The sequence below is a fragment of the Chanodichthys erythropterus genome, chromosome 12 (genome assembly GCF_024489055.1).
Source record: "Chanodichthys erythropterus isolate Z2021 chromosome 12, ASM2448905v1, whole genome shotgun sequence".
Lineage (NCBI taxonomy): Eukaryota > Metazoa > Chordata > Actinopteri > Cypriniformes > Xenocyprididae > Chanodichthys > Chanodichthys erythropterus.
The window spans coordinates 38,970,056-38,989,735 of record NC_090232.1 but is presented as its reverse complement, the minus strand read 5'-3'; the positions used below and the strand labels follow the sequence as shown (position 1 = coordinate 38,989,735).

Below are 19,680 nucleotides of genomic sequence, written 5' to 3'. Positions count from 1 at the left end.
CCACAACATCTGATCATGTGACCCAAACAGAACCATGGCTCTTTCTCTATCCTTTCATCCCCCCCCGTCCCTCCTCCCATCCTACGGCTCTGGGATAAAGAGGGCGGATCTCTTAACAAGCCCTGATTAATAAATCAGAACGACACCCAGCCTGTGTGTGAGGCCTGTCCATCAGCAAAAAATCAGGTTAAACTGTAAAAAATGAAGCCAATGTAGCGAACAATAAAATTAATGTGCAGATGCATACAGTACAGTTACAGGTAACACTTTAGAATAACTCACGCTATGAAGCATTAGTTAAGCATTAGTAAATAGTTAATTTATCATTTATAAAACATTAATAGACATTAGTAAGCCATTTATAAATACAGCTATAAATGCTTTGTTCTTGATTTATAAGCATATCTATAAAGAGTTTAATAATTGTATTTTCATACTTTATTAATGATCAATTTATCATTTCTAAATTATGTATTACATTATTCACAAAGCAGTAATTTAGGAGTTGTCAGTGGTTCATAAGATCATTTAGGAAGTGTAAGTAAATGATTAATAAAATATTTAAATGTACATTTATGCATCTTATTATTTAGACATATAGTATTAGTTACTCAGTGTGTTAATAAATGCTTTATTAACATATTCCTAGTGTCAAAACTACCTCGGTACTAACTTTAAAACATTAGAGAACAGCAGTGCAGAAGATCACTGAACCTTTAAATCTCATTTATAAAAGCTTTACAAAGCATAAACAGTCCTCACTTTAGATGAGCTCACAAAAATAGTTAACTGACCACTTCTAAATGTTTTATAATTACCTGAATTAATCATGAATTGCAGTAGGAATATGTGTTAATAAAACATTTATTAGCACACTAAGTAACTATTACTATGTGTATAAATAATAAGATGTATAAATGAATGTTTAAATAGTTTATTAATCATTTACTTACACTTCCTAAATGAACTACTGACAACTCCTAAATAACTGGTTTGTAAATAATGTAATACTTAATTTAGAAATGATAAATTGATTATTAATAAAGTATGAAAATACAATTATTAAACACATTATATATATGCTTATAAATCAAGAATAAAGCAATTATAGCTGTATTTATAAACTACTTACTAATGTCTATTAATGCTTTATAAGTGATGAAATAACTATTAACTAATGCTTAACTAATGCTTCATAGTGTGCAGTTATTATAAAGTGTTACCCAGTTACATCCTGAAAGACGCACACAAATTGGAAAGGAAACAACTATATTTTTATATTTTCTATAGAAAATGAGTGGTACTTACAAAACTCTGCAGCATAATGTTGGAGTTGGCCTGAGAATTTCATATAGGCAGTTTCTAAGTGGTTGCTCTCTCTATTTTGTGGTTGTGTGCCAATGGTTATTAGCATCACTAATAGCATCTAAAAAAAAAACACTAATAAGCATTTTTGATATTTTAATAATATATTTCCATATAATTGCTTTAAAAAAAAGAGTTCCTTCTAACATTTTTTTAGTACTATTTGTTGCTCTGCACTCAAACAATAAGAGAAAAATATCTTATTTATTTATTTATTCATTATTTGAGATCATGGCATTTTTGTGATTTATGAGGACATACTAAACTAAAAATGTAAAAATGCAGAGTTTTCTGTGATGGGTAGGTTTAGGTGTAGAGGTAGTGTGTAGGGCAGTGGTCACCAACCTTTTTAAGCCCAAGATCCCTGACCTCGACCTTTATAAAAGACAAGATCTACTTGATAGAAAAAGACAGTCCAGATTGTATTTAGTTTATTTTTTTTTTCGTGGCCAATTTAGATTCTGATTTATTTATTTATTTTTACAAGCAAATTGGCCAATTCTGATACCGGTTGCTTTATCTTTGTGAAATTATATGCTACACAAAAAAGCATGAAACGAAAACAGCAGGCTGAATGAGACGCAAATTCACTCTCTGACAGCAGGTGACGCTTATGGAGCAGCAGTGACACAGCGTTTCCTTGGTTACCGCTGTAAACAAAGCTGAACTGCGCTAATAAAGGTGCGTTCACGCGGCCTCGTAATTCCTGTAGTTATGAGATTCTAGCTTGTAAAAAGCGTTCACATCCTCGTAGAGTTCGTAATTACAGCTTGTAAGCTGGGAGTTTTCTGAAAGCTCCCACATGTAACATGTGGCCACTGTACCACCTGACTGCTGTAGATTGATTTATTAGGTGTTGATAGTGGTGCCATGGAAACGCATAATTCCCAGTTCATGGACCAAAAGGATGTGAACAGCTCCAAATATAACGTCACGTGTTGTCATTTCAAGATTCCGGTAAATACGAGGTGACGTGAATGCAGCTTAATTAGCTACTTTATTCGGAGGTAAGATGAAAATAAAATGCTGTTGCCATTGAAATTTTTCTGAAGACAGTAATTCCTTTTAGAGATGCATTCATATAACCCTTCACCCCTAATTCAATATTTATATTTCATTCCTATATTTAAAGCATCGTGAACAGTGAGCTGCTCTGCCTGCTACAGAATTTTCTCCTCTTTGCGTCCATCTTCAGCGTCTCTGGCCTCTTGTTTACGGCCGTTTACAGACTCGGACATGATTTGGGCTATTTACCTTTATCACGGTCCCAGTAGCTCCCGAAAATAGCAGAAAAATAAATAAAAAAATACAGTACAAAGACTGGAGAAATGTAATGTGGGCTATTTTTGTACTCATATTTCTGTTATTTTCACGAGCTACTGGAACAGTGATAAAGATCGACCGGTCGATCGCAATCGGCGGGTTTGTCGACCACTGGTGTAGGGGAGAGAATGTACAGTTTGTACAGTATAAAAACCATTACGCCTATGGAATGTCCTTACTAAGATAGCAAAACAAACCTGTGTGTGTGTGTCCTGTGTAACACAAGCAAGGGGAAAATCACTGTATCGTGACATTGAGTGACTTGTTGCTTTTATAAAATGGCAGCAACCGTAATATTAAAAAAGACACCAAGGTTTGATTAATATTTAAATTTATTACTAGGCAAGGCAGGTTTATTTATATAGCACATTTCATGCCCAATGGTAATTCAAAGTGATTTACATAGAAATTATTTAATAAATAATCCTAATATAATTATAATGTATTAGGGCTGTCACGCATGGAATTAATTCAAAATTCGAAATTGCGTCAGTAACGTAATTTACGTCACGCAGTTAGATGATTTTGGAAGACGGGAGTTTATCACACTGATCCATCTACAATGGAGCAAGCAACTGTAACCCTTGTAGGGGGAAATTTCTATTCTAACCAGATTTTGCTTCTCTGTTTTTGATCAGATTGGCCTCCAAACTCTGGGAAAGTTTTCAGTCCAATGATCTAGTAAGCAAAATTATTCAAACAATCAGTCCAAAACAGTGCTTATGTAAAGAAAACCGTTGATCATTGTAGCCAATCACAGACATATCTGATGAGCACATGAACACAATGGCCAATCAGAAGTGTTTACGAATCCGCTCAACAGCACTCAAAGCGTCACATTTTTTAAATTTCAGTACCGATTGGTACTGAAGTCGGTACTTTTGACAACTCTACTAGAAAGCTACAGGCAGGTGAGTTTGATCAAGGTTGGAGCAAAACTCTGCAGGACAGTGGCCCTCGAGGACCAGAGTTGAGAACCCCTGGTTTAGGGCTTTTTATTTCTCCATGTAGTTCTGTTCGGTATTGCAACTTGACTAAACTGTAAACAAGCTGTTTGCTATTGCACTGTACACATACTGTACACTGTGAATTCTGAAAAGTTTTATTCTGTAATGATTTTTTTTTTTTCATGGGTGCTTGGTGTGCATACATTTATGAATTATATGGACTATAATGCCAATTATGAAGTTTGGTGCATAATACAAATCATACTGTGGCTGATTTGACTAGTTGGATTTGAATAGATAGACCAGAGTTTATTACATGACATACATATTATGAAAATATGCCAAACTGTCTCTCTGATCACATTCATGCACATGCACACATTCATGGCTGGTATTTCCCTAAAACCCCCTTAAGGACATTTGCTCTTATATCTACATTCCCCCCATCTAGTCCAAAATATGACAAGCTCTCCATCCTCTCATCTGTTTCTGCATCTCTTTCTTTTCATCCTTCTCTCGCTCAATCTCCTCCTTTGTGGCTCCCGTGGGAGAATGAATACTCTCTTTTTCAGATCAGCAGTATGAGGTCACTGCAAACCTTCCAGAATGAACTCCTTTGTAGCCGAATAGAGGCAGGACACTGTCCTAAAAGCCCTAAATCAGAGTGATCTGCTATCTGTCTTGCATAAAAGGAAACTGACATATTTAAGACGGATATAGGACATGACATTTATGAATATGTTCGAAATGAACAGTAGGAAAATTTCCAGTTTTAAGAGACTAAATCATGAAAACATCTGTATCAAGTATCATACTCAATCTTAAACTTAAATGACTATCCTCCAATCCTCATATATATATATATATATATATATATATATATATATATATATATATATATATATATATATATATATATATATATATATATATATATATATATATATATCCATGTCTTGAGTGTGCTATATATTGTTGTTTATTATAACATTACTTTTTAAGAAATTACAAATCTCTATTAAAATGATCATCATTATAAATGTTTTATTAGCATACTGAATGTCATGAAAACACTGATGCAGCATTTCATCACATATAACCAAAAACCAAAGTTTCAGGAAATGCACATCAAGCTTCATTTTAAAATATTGTTTTGCCATGCTTTCCATGGCAGAAATTCAGTAAACAGTCTCTGCCAAACCTCTTCTGACCAGTTGTTAACCTCTTAGGGCGTATCTCAAAGTAAATACTTCACATTTATCGCTCGAGACCGCTTAGCAGAGAATGTATTATTGGAAGTGACAGTTCACAGTTCCCTGCACTGGCCTGTCTGCAGGTAATATACGGCATCACTTGGGTCGCCACAAAACTTTTAGACAAAAAAACTACAGTTCTCAGCTTTATAACTCCCGGAGTCACTATTAAATGAAAGGCAGCGTATGATGACGGGTGAGGAAAGGCAGGAAATGGTAGATTGTGCTTATTGGGCACTGCTCAGTTCATTTGCTCCACCTGACCATTTAAGTAATGTATTATTAATCTACGAGTAATGCATCGCATTCTGTGGCTTCCTCTTTTATGTGTCTTGGTAATATCCTGATACAATCATCTCTGGCATTTGCTGTGGTATATTTAAATAGCGGGCCTGTTCTGTGTTTGTCAAACTAATGGTGACCACCAGCACAGACACCAGTTAAGTCTGTGAATAATACAATGACTTTCTTAATATTTTGTTTTTGAATATATGTTTTTTGACTATTTAAGGTCAATTTTGGTGTGAAATCATGCAATTGTCTTTTGGAGCCCCAGCGACAATATCTAATAACGTTCTTAAAAATAAAGTTTGGTTCCATGAAGAACCTTGAATGTTAAAGGTTCTTCATCGTGAAGCCATAGAATAACCATTTTGAGTTCTTCAAAGAACCTTTCAGTAATCAGTTCTTAAAAGAATCATAAACTAAATAATCTTTTTTTTTTTTTCCACTAACCTTTTGTGCAGTGGAAAGTGCCATGAATGTCAAAGTGATGATACACAGGTCAACTTTTTTGAGCGATTTTGCTTGGGCACGTTCCCCTTGAGAACGGGCATCAGATTTTCCAGAGTATCCAGATAGAAATTTGTTCTCAATGCCCATTCTCAATGGGAAAGTGCCTGTTCATGGAAGCATAGATGCCAATAAAGAAAACCTTAATTTTTAAGAACAGTATTAAATATTGTACTTTCCATTGCACATGCTTTATAGTTAAAGGTTCTTCAGATCATTAATATTTCTTCACACTAAGAAATAAAATGGTTCTTTCAAGAATGTTTAACTGAAAGGTTTTTGGGGAACCCAACATGTTTCTTTTATAGCATTATTACAAAAAACAAAAAAAACCTTTTGGAAACTTTATTTAAAAAAATAAAAAGTATTCCTAAGCATTTGCTTTCTTCCCTTTGGGGCTTCAGACCATAAACAGGTTGACAAATACACAATCACGTACATTCACAGGGTACCTTGAGTTGCAAAGAAAAGAACTTTTATTAAGAATTGCTAGGCATTAACTTCATGCAGTGACGTTTTATGACTGTCAGAGAAGTGTGCTGGTTCGAAAGCTCTGGAATATTCCTGTCCCAGAGAGTCCTAAACTGCAGAAACGCCATGCTTGCCTCAATTAGAAAAATGAAGCACAATACTTTTAAGACATTATAAAGAAAGAGCCCTTTATAGGGTAAGTGTAATAAAACCAGAACACCGATGATAAAAATGAACAAGACAAATGTGCCAGTACTGGGCTTGGAGAAGTGCACTGCATCAGTGTGAATAAGAAATGATTAAAATATCAGACTAAAGTAAAGGAATTTGAAAACGTTTAAAGTTCAGTAAAACACATATGGAAGTAGACTAGAGACTAACAGTACTGTTTGCTGGACAGGTACACTAGTATTTTTAGAATGTTGCTATATGGTTGCTAGGGTGTTGGTAGGTTGTAACTAGGGTGTTCCGAATGTTTTTTTTATCGTGCTATATATGGTTGCTAGGATAAAATAACTCTTTTCTATGACATCTCCCTCACTGTGCATTTACAGGAGTGCTGGTGATTAAAGGAGGGGATTAAACAGAGAAAAAACTCTGAAAGACAAAGAAAGCAGCAGTAAGGTGTGTGTACTGGCCTGAGCATCTGCAAGGCATTAGAAGGGCTGAGGGGAGGACAGTCTCATGAGGTGAGATCACGATGGGGAGGAGGACATGAGGTGTGGAGGGAGGAAAACACTAGCCAATGACCTCTGAGTCTCCATTCTTATACAGTACTGGAAGGAAGGAAGGAAGGAAGGAAGGAAGGAAGGAAGGAAGGAAGGAAGGAAGGAAGGAAGGAAGGAAGGAAGGAAGGAAGGAAGGAAGGAAGGAAGGAAGGAAGGAAGGAAGGAAGGAAGGAAGGAAGGAAGGGAAAAGGATGGATGGTTTCTATGCAGATTCTAAAGTGTTGTGAGTGGGTTTAACATGTTGCTATGCCGTTGCTAGGGTGTTGCTATGTGTTCTGAGTGTTTTTAGTGTATTGCTGTGGTTGGTAGAGTGTTTTGGGTGGTTTTAATGTTATGGATGGTAGGATTCTATAATGCTACATGTTATATAGGACATTACTCTGTGGTTGCCAGGGTGTTTTTATGAGTGGTTTTAGACTAAATTAAATCTGTTCATCATATAAAGCGATCATGTCTCTTCAGACAATTTGGACTAAAGTGCTCAATTTACATGGGTTAGTTCTATTTATGAACTTTTTGAAGCATCAAAGTGGCAGTTGCTAGCTGTCTATGGAGAGTACAGAAATGGCACAGATTTTATTTAAAAGATCTTCATTTGTGTTTCGAAGATGAATGAAATACTTACGGGTTTCGATATGAGGGTGAATAATTAATGACAGAATTTTAATTTTTGGGTGAACTAAACAAAAAAATACCAAGAAATGCCAAGCAGAGTTTCATAACTAGCCTCTGGCTGCTCCCTCTGGTTTCTGTTATTGTTCTGTTTCTGCGTCAGTGTGGACGGGAAACTTCACCGTTTGTTACAACACGAGTCTTTTGAGCTACAAACAGATCCAACACTTAATGAAACAAATCCTTCATGATGCATGTTTACACAGAACACAGGAGTAAAAAAAGAGATCATCCTCACACTTCAGATCTCCAGAAATGGAACTTCACACTGTTTGTTTCTGAACTTTCTCAAAGGTTAAATAATGTTTAGGTCTGATGATTGGAGAAGCCTTGAAAGGTGTCTGAAATCCGCTGTTCATGAAACCATTCTGCATTTGTTTGGGAGATGGAAAAACATTGAGGGAACAGTGTTTGCTCCACAAAGTCCACCTGGTCCAAACTGACTCATGTTTGTTGGCCTCTACATGACCATGCTGAGCAATAGACTGACGGTTCCTAACAGTAAACCCATCCGGTTTTAGGAGCTAGTCTGAAAGATGACTCAACAGAGCACAGTTTTCCAGAGCTCGGGGGCTGTAACGGTTTTGGGGCCATTTCGCCATGTTTTTGATGTTGTTCTGCAAGGTTCGTCATTGACTTCCATTGAATCGATAATGGGAACCGGTTTGATTACTAACATTCTTCAAAACACCTTATTTTATGTCCCACAAAAGAAAGTCATAAAGGTTTGAAACAACATGAGGGTGAGTAAATAAGTTAAATGATTAGTTTACTTCAGAATTCAAATTTCCTGATAATTTACTCACTCCCATGCCATCCAAGATGTTCATGTCTTTCTTTCTTCAGTTGAAAAGAAATTTTTGAGGAAAACATTCCAGGATTTTTCTCCATATAGTGGACTTCACTGGAATACAACGAGTTGAAGGTCCAAATTTCAGTTTCAGTGCAGCTTCAAAGGGCTCTACACTATCCCAGATGAGGAATGAGGGTCTTATCTAGAGAAACGACTGGTCATTTTCTAAAAAAAAAATAAAATTGTATATACTTTTTAACCACAAATGCTCATCTTGCACTGCTTTGCGATGCGCCACACATTACGTAATCATCATCGGAAAGGTCATGCGTGACGTAGGTGGAAGTAGCGCAGTAAGGCAACTCATTTTCTCCTCCAACATCAAAATTGTCAGACATCGTTGGCTTACCTTTTCTTATCTTTTTTGTTTGTTTGTTTGTTTTTTTGCAAAGGCGTTCGCTTGTAAACACTGGGTCGGTACATCCGCCTACGTCATGTGTGACCTTTCCAATGTGATTGCGTAATGCGTGGCACATCGCAGAGCTAGTGCAAGATGAGCATTTGTGGTTAAAAAGTAAGTTTTGTTTTGTTTTCAGAAAATGACAGATCACTTCACTAGACAAGACCCTTATTCCTCGGCTGAAATTGGTTAGAGCCCTTTAAATCTGCACTGAAATTTGGACCTTCGGGAATGTTTTCCTCAAAAACTTTAATTTCTTTTCGACTGAAGAAAGAAAGATAAACATCTTGGATGACATGGGGGTGAGTAAATTATTAGGAAATTTTGATTCTGAAGTGAACTAATCTTTTAATATTCATTTTCGGGTTGGACTATCCCTTTAAGGGCTAATGTATGTTCTTGTGGTTCCATCAGCCAATCAGCATTGTCATGATGTCATTTTCCTTCCATGTTCAACATCAATTTGCTCCATGAACGTTCCTTCGCCTAAAAGAACCTCAACAGACGCGCCACATGAAACAGGCCTTTAACTTTGAACTAAATCCCAATTATTTTTGGCTATCCTTTGTACTTACTCTGTCTTTTCTCTGTGTGTCTCATTGTCTGTCTCTTTCCTTGACTGATCATCTTATCAGGCCCTTAAGCAACACCACTTTAGATAATTAACTAGTTTTATCCTGCTTTAACCCCCTGAAGAGCCACACAATAATCAGTCACTGTGACCAGTGACCACCTGGGTCTGCACCTAAACCAACCAATCATGACAGACTCGCCACTGAATGAGTCTTTCATTTCATACTAAATCCCTTAAAGGGATAGAATGAAAATTCTGCCATCATTTACTCACTTTTTACGTCTCATCATTTACGTCAAGTTTTTCTAAACCTGCAAAATATCATCTTTTGTGTTCAACAGAAAAAAAAAGAAAGTATTACAGTTTTGGAACAACTTGTCGGTGAGTAATTCATGGCAGAATTTTCCTTTTTTGGTGAACCGTCCCTTTAAAGTTTTGATGATGACATGCCCACACCTTTCTATCTATCACATATGTCTTTCATATATTAAATTAAACCTTTAAATTTTGGTACATTACATTAAAAACCACATACCATTTACATATACACTGTTGTTTAAAGGTTTGGCGTCAGTAAGATTTTATTTTTATTATTTTTAAAAGATATTAATACTTTAATTGCATTAAAAATGCATTAAATTGATCAAAAGTGACATTATCAACACATTTTTTTTCTATTTGAAATAAATACTGTTTTTTTAACTCTCTATTTATCAAAGATATTTTGTTTCAACAAAAATATTAAGCAGTACAAGATTAAATAATAAATTGAAAACATGGAAATAAACTGAAACCAATAGATTCTGATGGATTTTCACCCGCGCTTCCAGACTGTGTATGTTGAGTGTACTGTGATCAGATGTCACTTGTTTCTCTAAGGGGTTTAAGTCAGATCCCCCCCCCCACCCCCCACCCCGTTTAATTACGCAGAAACACTATAGGATAACCGGGTCAGGATTTACAGCACTGCATGTGGGAATACACAGTCTACCAGCAAACATCCATCATACCAGCTAATAAAAAAATGTTTCCCTGTACACAGTCGGCAAACAGAGAGAGACAGTGAGAGGGACTGCTCAACATCAGATGGTTTAAAATAGCAAACGTGTGTTTGTGGTGGAAACACAGCTCTGATCATTGCCATCTGTCTCAGATCTGATGTAAGTTTAAGGCTTGGAATAATGGAGAGACGAGGAGATACTGGAGGGATTTAGAATGTCCATTTATCACAGATCTATTTTGCAATTATGTTATACAGTAAGTTCCATGACATCTCAATTCTGATTGTACCAGATAGCAGCTTTTGTGTGACACTTTATTTTAAACTTAATGGCAATGGTCTGAACGCATGCTGCAGTGTTCAAAGATCTCCTGGGATTCCAGTCACTTGTCTATGAGCTCTGGATATGTAAAGAATTCTGTCCGAGTGGAAAAAATGTGTCTGACAGGAAAAGCAACCAGCCAGAGTGCATTTAAATTGTGTGTGTGTGTGTGTGTGTGTGTGTGTGTGTGTGTGTGTGTGTGTGTGTGTGTGTGTGTGTGTGTGTGTGTGTGTGTGTGTGTGTGTGTGTGTGTGTGTGTGTGTGTGTGACAGAGAGAAACTAACAGCAGAAGACTGTCAGTTTGGTCTTTAAACTAAGCTACTAATGCATATATAACGTTTAATAATTCTTGCAGCGCAATTAAAATGTATCGCTGTACAACATCAACAAAGAAATGTATAACTTCTATTTTCAGCATGCAGTGTCCAAGATAAGCACTCAACAAGTCCCACAATGCAAATGAACAATGGCAGAAAGGCAGAATTACTGGTTCCTAAAAAATTCCTACAAATAAATAAAATTAGAAAGGTAAAATATTTTTTTTAAAACAGTAATAAAACAATAGATAAGAACAATAGGCTGACCCCAGCAGATGTTTTCAGAGTGACAGTGACCTCTAGTGGTCATAACAGTTAAACTCCACTGCCAATTTGATTATGTCAGGACAGGTTTTTATATGCTCACATTTAACATATAAAGTATATGGTGACACTTTACAATAAGGTTCATTAGTTAACATTAGCTAATAATGAACTGCACTTCTACAGCATTTATTAATCTTTGTTAATGTTAATTTCAACATTTACTAATACATTATTAAAATCTTGTTAACATTTTTTTTTCTACATTTCTGCATTTCTGTTTAACTAAAATTGTCCATTAAATAATTACATGACATTTGTGTGCATAGAAATAATCTGATTTAAAAAAAAATTAAATCAGAAGTAAATTACAGTCAAACCAAAAATTATTCAGACATTTTTGATATATTTTTACTAGTGGATGCAGGACACTATAGTTCATATATGTAAGTGAGGATAGCAAAATAAAGTAAACTGTGACATATTATACTCAAAAATTCTTCATGCAGTGGACTAGAAAAATTGATAAAAATTTGGAACCAAAATTGTTCGTACACTTTGACCTGACCATGTTTTGCTTAAGTGTTATTTATCTGACATAATTAAGATTTTTTTTTTCTGACAGTTTAACTGTGAGATCTTGTCATATTTTATTACCATTTTTTAAACTATAGTGAATAAACTGTAATAATGAATTAAATGTTCAGGGTGTCTGAATAAATTTTGGTTTGACTGTATATTTATATTAAATTAAATTAAACTCTCTCTCTCTCTCTCTCTCTCTCTCTCTCTCTCTCTCTCTCTCTATATATATATATATATATATATATATATATATATATATATATAAATAATGTATATAATTTAATTTAACATATGTAATTTATTTGATTTAATATTAATTCTGGTTTAATTTAATATATATAATTTTTTAAGTGTATATAAAAATTGCAAGCAAACTATTTCATAAAAGTGAATTGTACTGTTCAAAATACAAAGAAAATGTATTTGAACACTTTGTGGTTGTAAAATAAAATAATCAGAATAAAAGCGGAATAGTTTTTCTTTTACAAAATAGTTATAAAAGTGATCCATAATTAACATTAAATGTTCAATGAAATCCACCAAATTAACAAATAATGTCATTGGGGTTTAGGCTGCAATTTGCAGGTCTTCCAGCAGATGGCTCTAACAGCGTTCCTCTACTACAAGATATCACATTCAATCTTAAAATGGATAACTGAAGTCAATATCTTATTCTGTGGCACTTATTATATTTACATGAGTATATGATTTCTCTTTCTTTTTTGTGTGTGAAAACTATTAGATATATTATATATAGATGAGCTGTTATCTAACGCAAAATTAGTTACTGCATTTCTGACACTCCTGATCCACAAATACTTTAAGTATAAAACTTTTTCCTCAATTTTACGCTATATCTGGAACACAAAAAATCCAGGAATTCACAGTCCAATGTAGTGCCGCAGGAACTATGAATCAGGGGGCTTATTTTGAGTTTTCAAAGAGCATCTTTGTCTATCTTCGTCAGATGGAAGGAGTTCTTTCCCTCCAGCTGTGTTAACGGAGGGGTTTCTCTGTCAACAGTGCCCTACATTGTCCCTGCGAACAGCCATGCAGCACACACACTACAAGTCTTAATGCCACAAACTGTGGTAGTTAGAAAACAAACAACAAAACAAACAGGAGGCCATGAACACGCAGCAAGGGAGAAGATGTTGTGATTGTCAGTTAAACATTTGAAATCACACCAGTGTGAATCAGGGGCATCGATTGTGTATGGCTGCCTGGAAAATGCTAAAAATTCATTACGAATAACAAAATGAGTTAAGTATAGCTACTATAGACCTACATTAACTCAATTCATGCAACCGTCTGACTGTCTGAGAGAGAAAAAAAAAGCACACACAGTCTTCTGAGGTTTAAACTGTAGGCCAGAACACTGATTTTAACTGATGTTTAAAAAAAAGATGGTGTGCTTTTTTTCTGGGCGCACCAGAGCGAACTGGATTGGGCCGAGCAGCACAACACATTTGTAGCCAATCAGCAGTAGGGGGCGTGTCCACTCATGATGGGAGAGGAGAGAGAGTGAGCAAGAGGGAGATTTGAAGCTGTAGAAAGAGAGATGGCTGAAAGACATTACAAAAGAGAAAAGGTCAGAGTATTATCACTGGAAATAGAAGGGTTATGATCAGGCAAGAGCTTTATATTAACCCGTGTTAATACTACAAAGGCTTTCTAGTAGGGCAGTACAATTAATTCGAAACCGAATTAAACAAAATACAGAACCTCTAACCGACGTAATTTTCCCATGTCGATGATTTTGCAGAGTCAATAAACACACACACACAGCACGAGCGGCAAGCCCTGAATTCGCATACTCAATCGCTCTCATTAACGCATTCAAATAAATGTTCTGGTACTGTTCTAATTGATCTGTATCCGGGTGTGTCTCATACGTTCTGAAAAGTAAAGCTGCGGGCTCTTTGATCGCCCCCCTGGTGGCTGGATGCAGTACAGGTCATAAACCCCACCCTCTCAATGCAGTCGAATGAGACTTCAGTGAAAACTTAAAAATAAATTCTGCTTCAAATAAAACTTTCTGAAAGATGGTTTTGGTCATTTAAGGTAGTTGTTATCACACTGATATATATTCAATTGTTCGTTTTTGTGATGATTTAGATTTTAGCTAGCAATTTGATGCTATAAAAACGGGGCGTGTCGTCATGATTCGAAGTTGATTGACAGCTTGTCTGAGGACTGTCGGAGCTTCGAGGGGAGATTGAAGATGTATTAACTAACTGTTAATTTTCAATTTCTTTGTTATTTAACACCAACAAAATGAGCTGTTCAGCAGTAAACTGTACTAACCGACCTACAGGATCTGACGGATAACTGAACTTTTTTTCTGTAACATCAAATGTGGGCGTTATAAGCTAATTAATAAATGTTATTAGTTAAGATAACACACCTAATGTTAACCATGTCGGGAAAAAGCAGGTGATCGTTATCTGGCAGTTACTTATTATTTTTATGGGTATAAAATAATAATTAGCAGGATAAAACTAATGATAGCCTACTCTAATTACAGCAAACGATCTCCTGTAACGTTAGTCGATCTTGATTTTAAATGGCAGGACCGTTTCTGACAATTTAGAGTTGTTTCTAGTGGCATATTATATTGAGTTTATCTACTGAATCTACTATCTATCTATCTACTGTTTCAAAAATATTATTGCTCTAGAAACAGAATAGCCTATTATTTTATAGGTAGACTTTTAAATTGTGTATAATTTTTATAGTCTATTTAAAATACATGAATGATGACGCAGTCGTCTGGGCGGAAGTTTGATATCGCGACTCCGCCTCCGGCTCCACTGACGATTCCTTCTGCGCATGCCCAGGCTCCAAACTTTTCTTTTTTTTTTGACGTATTGTGTAACGTGTCAGCGCCCATTCGTCGGCCCATTTTGGCTTCAGTTCAATACAATGGAAGGAAGCGGTGTCGCGTCGTCCATCTTTTTTTACAGTCTATGTCTGTATCTGATTTACAACGAGCAGAAATATGTAATTGTTACAAACCATAGATAAAATAACTGCTAAAAGTGAGCTGTTATGTCAGAGCATTCTTTCATTAAATATCCCACCTTTAAAGGGTTAGTTCACCCAAAAATGAAAATTATGTCATTAATGACTCACCCCTTCTGCTCCGGACAGTAACGCTGATGACGTGTTATCCGGTGCGCCCGAGCTTCGTTTATAGTCTGAGGGAGACGCACGCTGTATTCAAGCTATTCTACGTTGTTTGTATTTTGGTATTGCTACACTGTAAAAAATGACCGTGATTTTAACAGTAAAAAAACTGTTGATTGGTTTACAGAAAGTTTCCGTACTATGTACGGTGAATAACTGTAATAGATCTAATGGTACATTTAATGTAATTTTACGGTAAAATACCGTTAAATTCACAGTTTTTGGAAGTGAAAAATAACAATTCATTGTAAAATTTACAGTGAAAAAACTTAAATTGACATTCCCACAATTCCCTGCGTGATACTTCACATTTGATATATTTTCATTGAAATAACTCTGTTTCTTCTTAGTTTTTCTCATTTTTTTCTAATCAGTTATGTACATTAGGGTTTTATGTTACATCTAATGTTGTTAAATTAATGTTTATTGCATTTTTAAAAATTCATGCATGTTACCATGATGGTGTTTAGTGTGTGTGTGAATGACACTGTGTGCACCTTCTGTATATTAGTGTTGTCCTTCTCAGCTTGTGGAAAAGCTGCTTGTGATGAACTTTGATTGATCATGTGACTCTTATCACAACTGTGTTTAGTGACTGTCAGTGTACTATAAAGGTACAAAACAGATATTAGTACTTCATTAGGTTGGTAAATTAACATTATATCAGTTAATGAAATACGTTATTTTACCGTAAATTTAACAGATTTAAAATGTAAAATTCACATGTAACTCCATAAGTATGTTTACGGTTTGATGTCATTTTTACAGTATTCTGGTAACCACAGCTGCTGGTATTTTTCCGTAGAAACAACGGGGTACGTAGGTGTGCATGTCGCGGATGTCCAAATCGCGTCACTGTCCGGAGCAGAAGGATGCCAACCAGAAGGTGCTGGATGCCAACCGCCATAAAACAGGAAAGAAGAAGAAGAAGCAGCGTCACTGTGGAGTGAAAGCGGATATACAACAGACCCGGAAGAGAAGACAATGCTAAATAAAGTCGTAATTTTTGTTATTTTTGGACCAAAATGTATTTTCGATGCTTCGAAAAATTCTAACTAACCCACTGATGTCACATGGGCTACTTTGATGATGTTTTTATTACCTTTCTGGACATGGACAGTGCACCGTACTGTACAGTATACCGTCTCGGACTAAATCTAAAATATCTTAAAATGTGTTCCGAAGATGAACGGAGGTCTTACGGGTTTGGAACGACATGAGGGTGAGTCATTAATGACATCATTTTCATTTTTGGGTGAACTAACCCTTTAATAGTCAAGCATATTTACAGTACAAACTATAAAGGGGAAAAAAAGAGCAAAAACAAAATAATCTTTGATTAATCGTAATCGAGGTAAAATGTTCAATTAATCGAGATTTTGATTTTAGGTCAAATCATCCAGTCCTGCTTTCCAGCACTGAAGAGACGAAGCAGGAAGAACTGAAAATAGACATAAATAGAGGTTGAGTTGTTTTTGATCCATATGTGCGTAACATTCGTTTTTCTGTGTTTCACAGAACCAAGATATGCTGTTAGCTATTGTAACAGAACAGTGTCATTGTTTGTTTGGAGCTGCTGTGCTTCTGGCGACTAACAACCAACTCTTTCTTATACTCTTGTGTACTGTATGTTCATTTTTTGTTCTTCCTTGTCAGTTGTTCGTCCTTTTTGCTTTATTTTTTTTTTTCGTGAAGCATTATTTTACTTCGATTCAGCTATGATAAAGAGGCATCCACTCTTGCATTGCATGTTTGTGCAATTTGGGGGCGAAGCAATGAAGGGAGGGGTGTGTTTGTTTGGGATGATTTCAAACATCAATAATGTTTCTCAGAAATTGCTTACTGCACCTTTAAATGGACAAGTGCAAGCAGGACATACTTTTTTTTTTATTTCTTTTTATGTGTGCCAAAAAGAAGGTAACATGGCCTTAGAACAACATCTTGATGAGTAAACAATTACTGAAATTTATTTTTGTGTGAACTGTCCCAGAGACAGAAGAGGTAAATAAACCCCAAGCGGATGAAAGCCATCCCTGCTAAAGACTGTGATGTATGGCGGTGTTTTTATGGTTCTTAAACCATCTGCTCAGAGGTTGCCACTGTGAATTTGACAGTTTTTTAAATAATTATATTGTGTAACATCGACTTCACCAGTTTGTGAGATCTTCATTTTACCTTAACTGAGTCATTTCTTGCTTTTGTGGTATCATATGGTAAATGGTGACTATTTTGTTAGTTTTTAATTTGCCTGTCATCTGCCAGGTTATTTCCAAAGCTATGTGATGATTTTTTATTTTAATTGGCTGATGCTGTTGGTTAACGTTTAAAGGTGCAGACAGCACACTGTTGATATTTGAAATCACCAAAACAAACACGCCCTTACCCAAAAGCATCACACCCCTATCTTGACAGCTCCTCCCCCACTATGCAGCACAAGCACCTCCCCTCATGAATGTATACACCCCTTACAGCTGATTGGCTACAAGAGTGTTTTAGTGCTCGGTCCAATCAAATTTCAACAGCGTTTCTCAGAAAGTGCTTACTGCACCCTGAACTGCAGTTTTGTCTTTCTCTTTTCTGCTGTTCTACACTTAATTGAATTTATACTGTCATGTGATATTGTTAGATTGGATGACATCATCTGAACCTACCATACCTTGACTTTTAGTGAATTGACACCATGGTGTGAACATTATGAAATCTGATCATATATCAGTATTTGCTGAAAGTGGCCAAGCTCTCAAGATCAAGAGTGCTCACACATGTTTCCCTCAGGGGAATTTATTTCCCAGTGGAAATCTTCAGTGCATCAATAATTCATATCCATCTAAAAACAGAAACACTAGCAGCACACATACACGGCACAAATGCATCTCAAATTTCACCTTCAGCCATCCTCACGACAGACCACATTCAACCAATCCTTTATTCCACATCATTCAATGAACTCCATGACTTCAGGTCTCTCCTAAAATGAAAGTCTAGGTAATGTTATGAAATGACCATCTGCTTCAAATGATAATAATCTTGCAACATGAGTTTAACAGTTCATAGAGGCGAAAGCAATTTAAAAAGCTAGCTTGATCCAAACATCTGGTCGCTGAAAGTAAGAGTTCATTCAGAAATTCAAGATTTATTCACCTTCTTTTTCAGTGAAGAAAGCTGCACAGCTCCAAAATAACAAGAAAATCACTATAAAATAAGTGATCATTTCATCATACGAAGCTACCGTATGGCTTCAGAAGATTTGAAATATAGTGCATTATTCATTCTTTTTTGATATTTTTTCTATCCCTTTAATACACTACACTGATGTTGTATATACATTTTCTTGGAAGGAATCTTATGCTCACCCAGGCTGCATTTATTTGATCAAAAACACAATATTTTGATGTATTAATACAATTTAAAAGAACTGATTCATATTTTAATTGATTTCATAAAACAGTTAGTTCCTGTCATTGATTCTGATTGGTCAATAGTTGTGTTTTATTCATGGTATCACTACACAACACCCTTAGCAACCACTCTTAGTAATGTAAACTGTATGTTCTCAATTGATATTGTTCATTGAAGCTTATTGTACTATGTAGAAGAGTATTGTGAGAAAGATAATGAGTCAGCGAGTTTATTACCTGCATTCAGATTTAGCATTTTCCTTCAGGTCAGTCCTATGTTCATAATAAAAAAAATCTGTTTAAATGTCCGATGTATTATCTTGTCCTTTTAACATTCAAGGGGTTTTCCCGTGACTGACAGTGCTAGTCAAAGTATATCACAATAATTCAGTTTTTTCAATGTAAAAATCTTCGCTACTGACTGACACACTCTTAAAGACAGTCTTTGCCACCATCTAATGGCGTAATAATGTAACTTCTGTTGCTGTTCACAGTCAGGGACTATTTTTTTCCGGCGGAAGGAAGGCTTTTAGTTAAAGTTTACTTCATGAAAGTTGCATTGATACATATTTTTGGCTTTAATATTTGTATTGTGTGGTAACCATTTTATAAAAGCAATAAGGTACTTGAGGCTAGTGCTTTATCGTGAATAAATCACGGCTGTTACTTATTCACGATACAGCACAGCCTCTCGTACCTTATTGCTTACTTAAAATGTAATTTATTTCTGTGATCAAAGCTGAATTTTCAGCATCATTACTCCAGTCTTCAGCATCACATGATCCTTCAGAAATCATTCTAATATGCTGATTTGCTGCTCAAGACACATTTATTATTATTGAATGCTGGAAAAAGCAGCTTAGCTTATTTTTGCAGGAACCATGCTACATTTTTCAAGATTCATTGATGAACAAAGTCCAAAGGAACGGTGTTTATTTGAAATAGAAAATAAAACTTTGGTAACATTGTAAATGTATTTACTGTTACTTTTGATAAATTGAATGCGTCCTTGCTGAATAATGTGTCTTAGCTGTATTAATTTCTAAAAATCTTACAGACCCCAAACTTTTGAATGGTGTATGTTCTATAAAACTAATCTCTGAACAGAAAGTTTTGAATGGTGTATGTTCAGCACAGTATCAACTAGCAGATGCTACTGCTAGAGAATCAATACATACTGTACAGAAAGATACATACATTTGTGTGGCCAATTAGATCTACTGCAAA

The 19,680-nt window shown here is 35.6% G+C and overlaps 1 protein-coding gene across 6 annotated transcripts in view; it reads right to left on the bottom strand.

Moving 5' to 3' along the window:
* sh3pxd2aa (SH3 and PX domains 2Aa) overlaps window positions 1-19,680 on the bottom strand; it is a 141,591-nt gene that overhangs the window by 56,620 nt on the left and 65,291 nt on the right. The gene's annotated exons all lie outside the window — the stretch shown is intronic.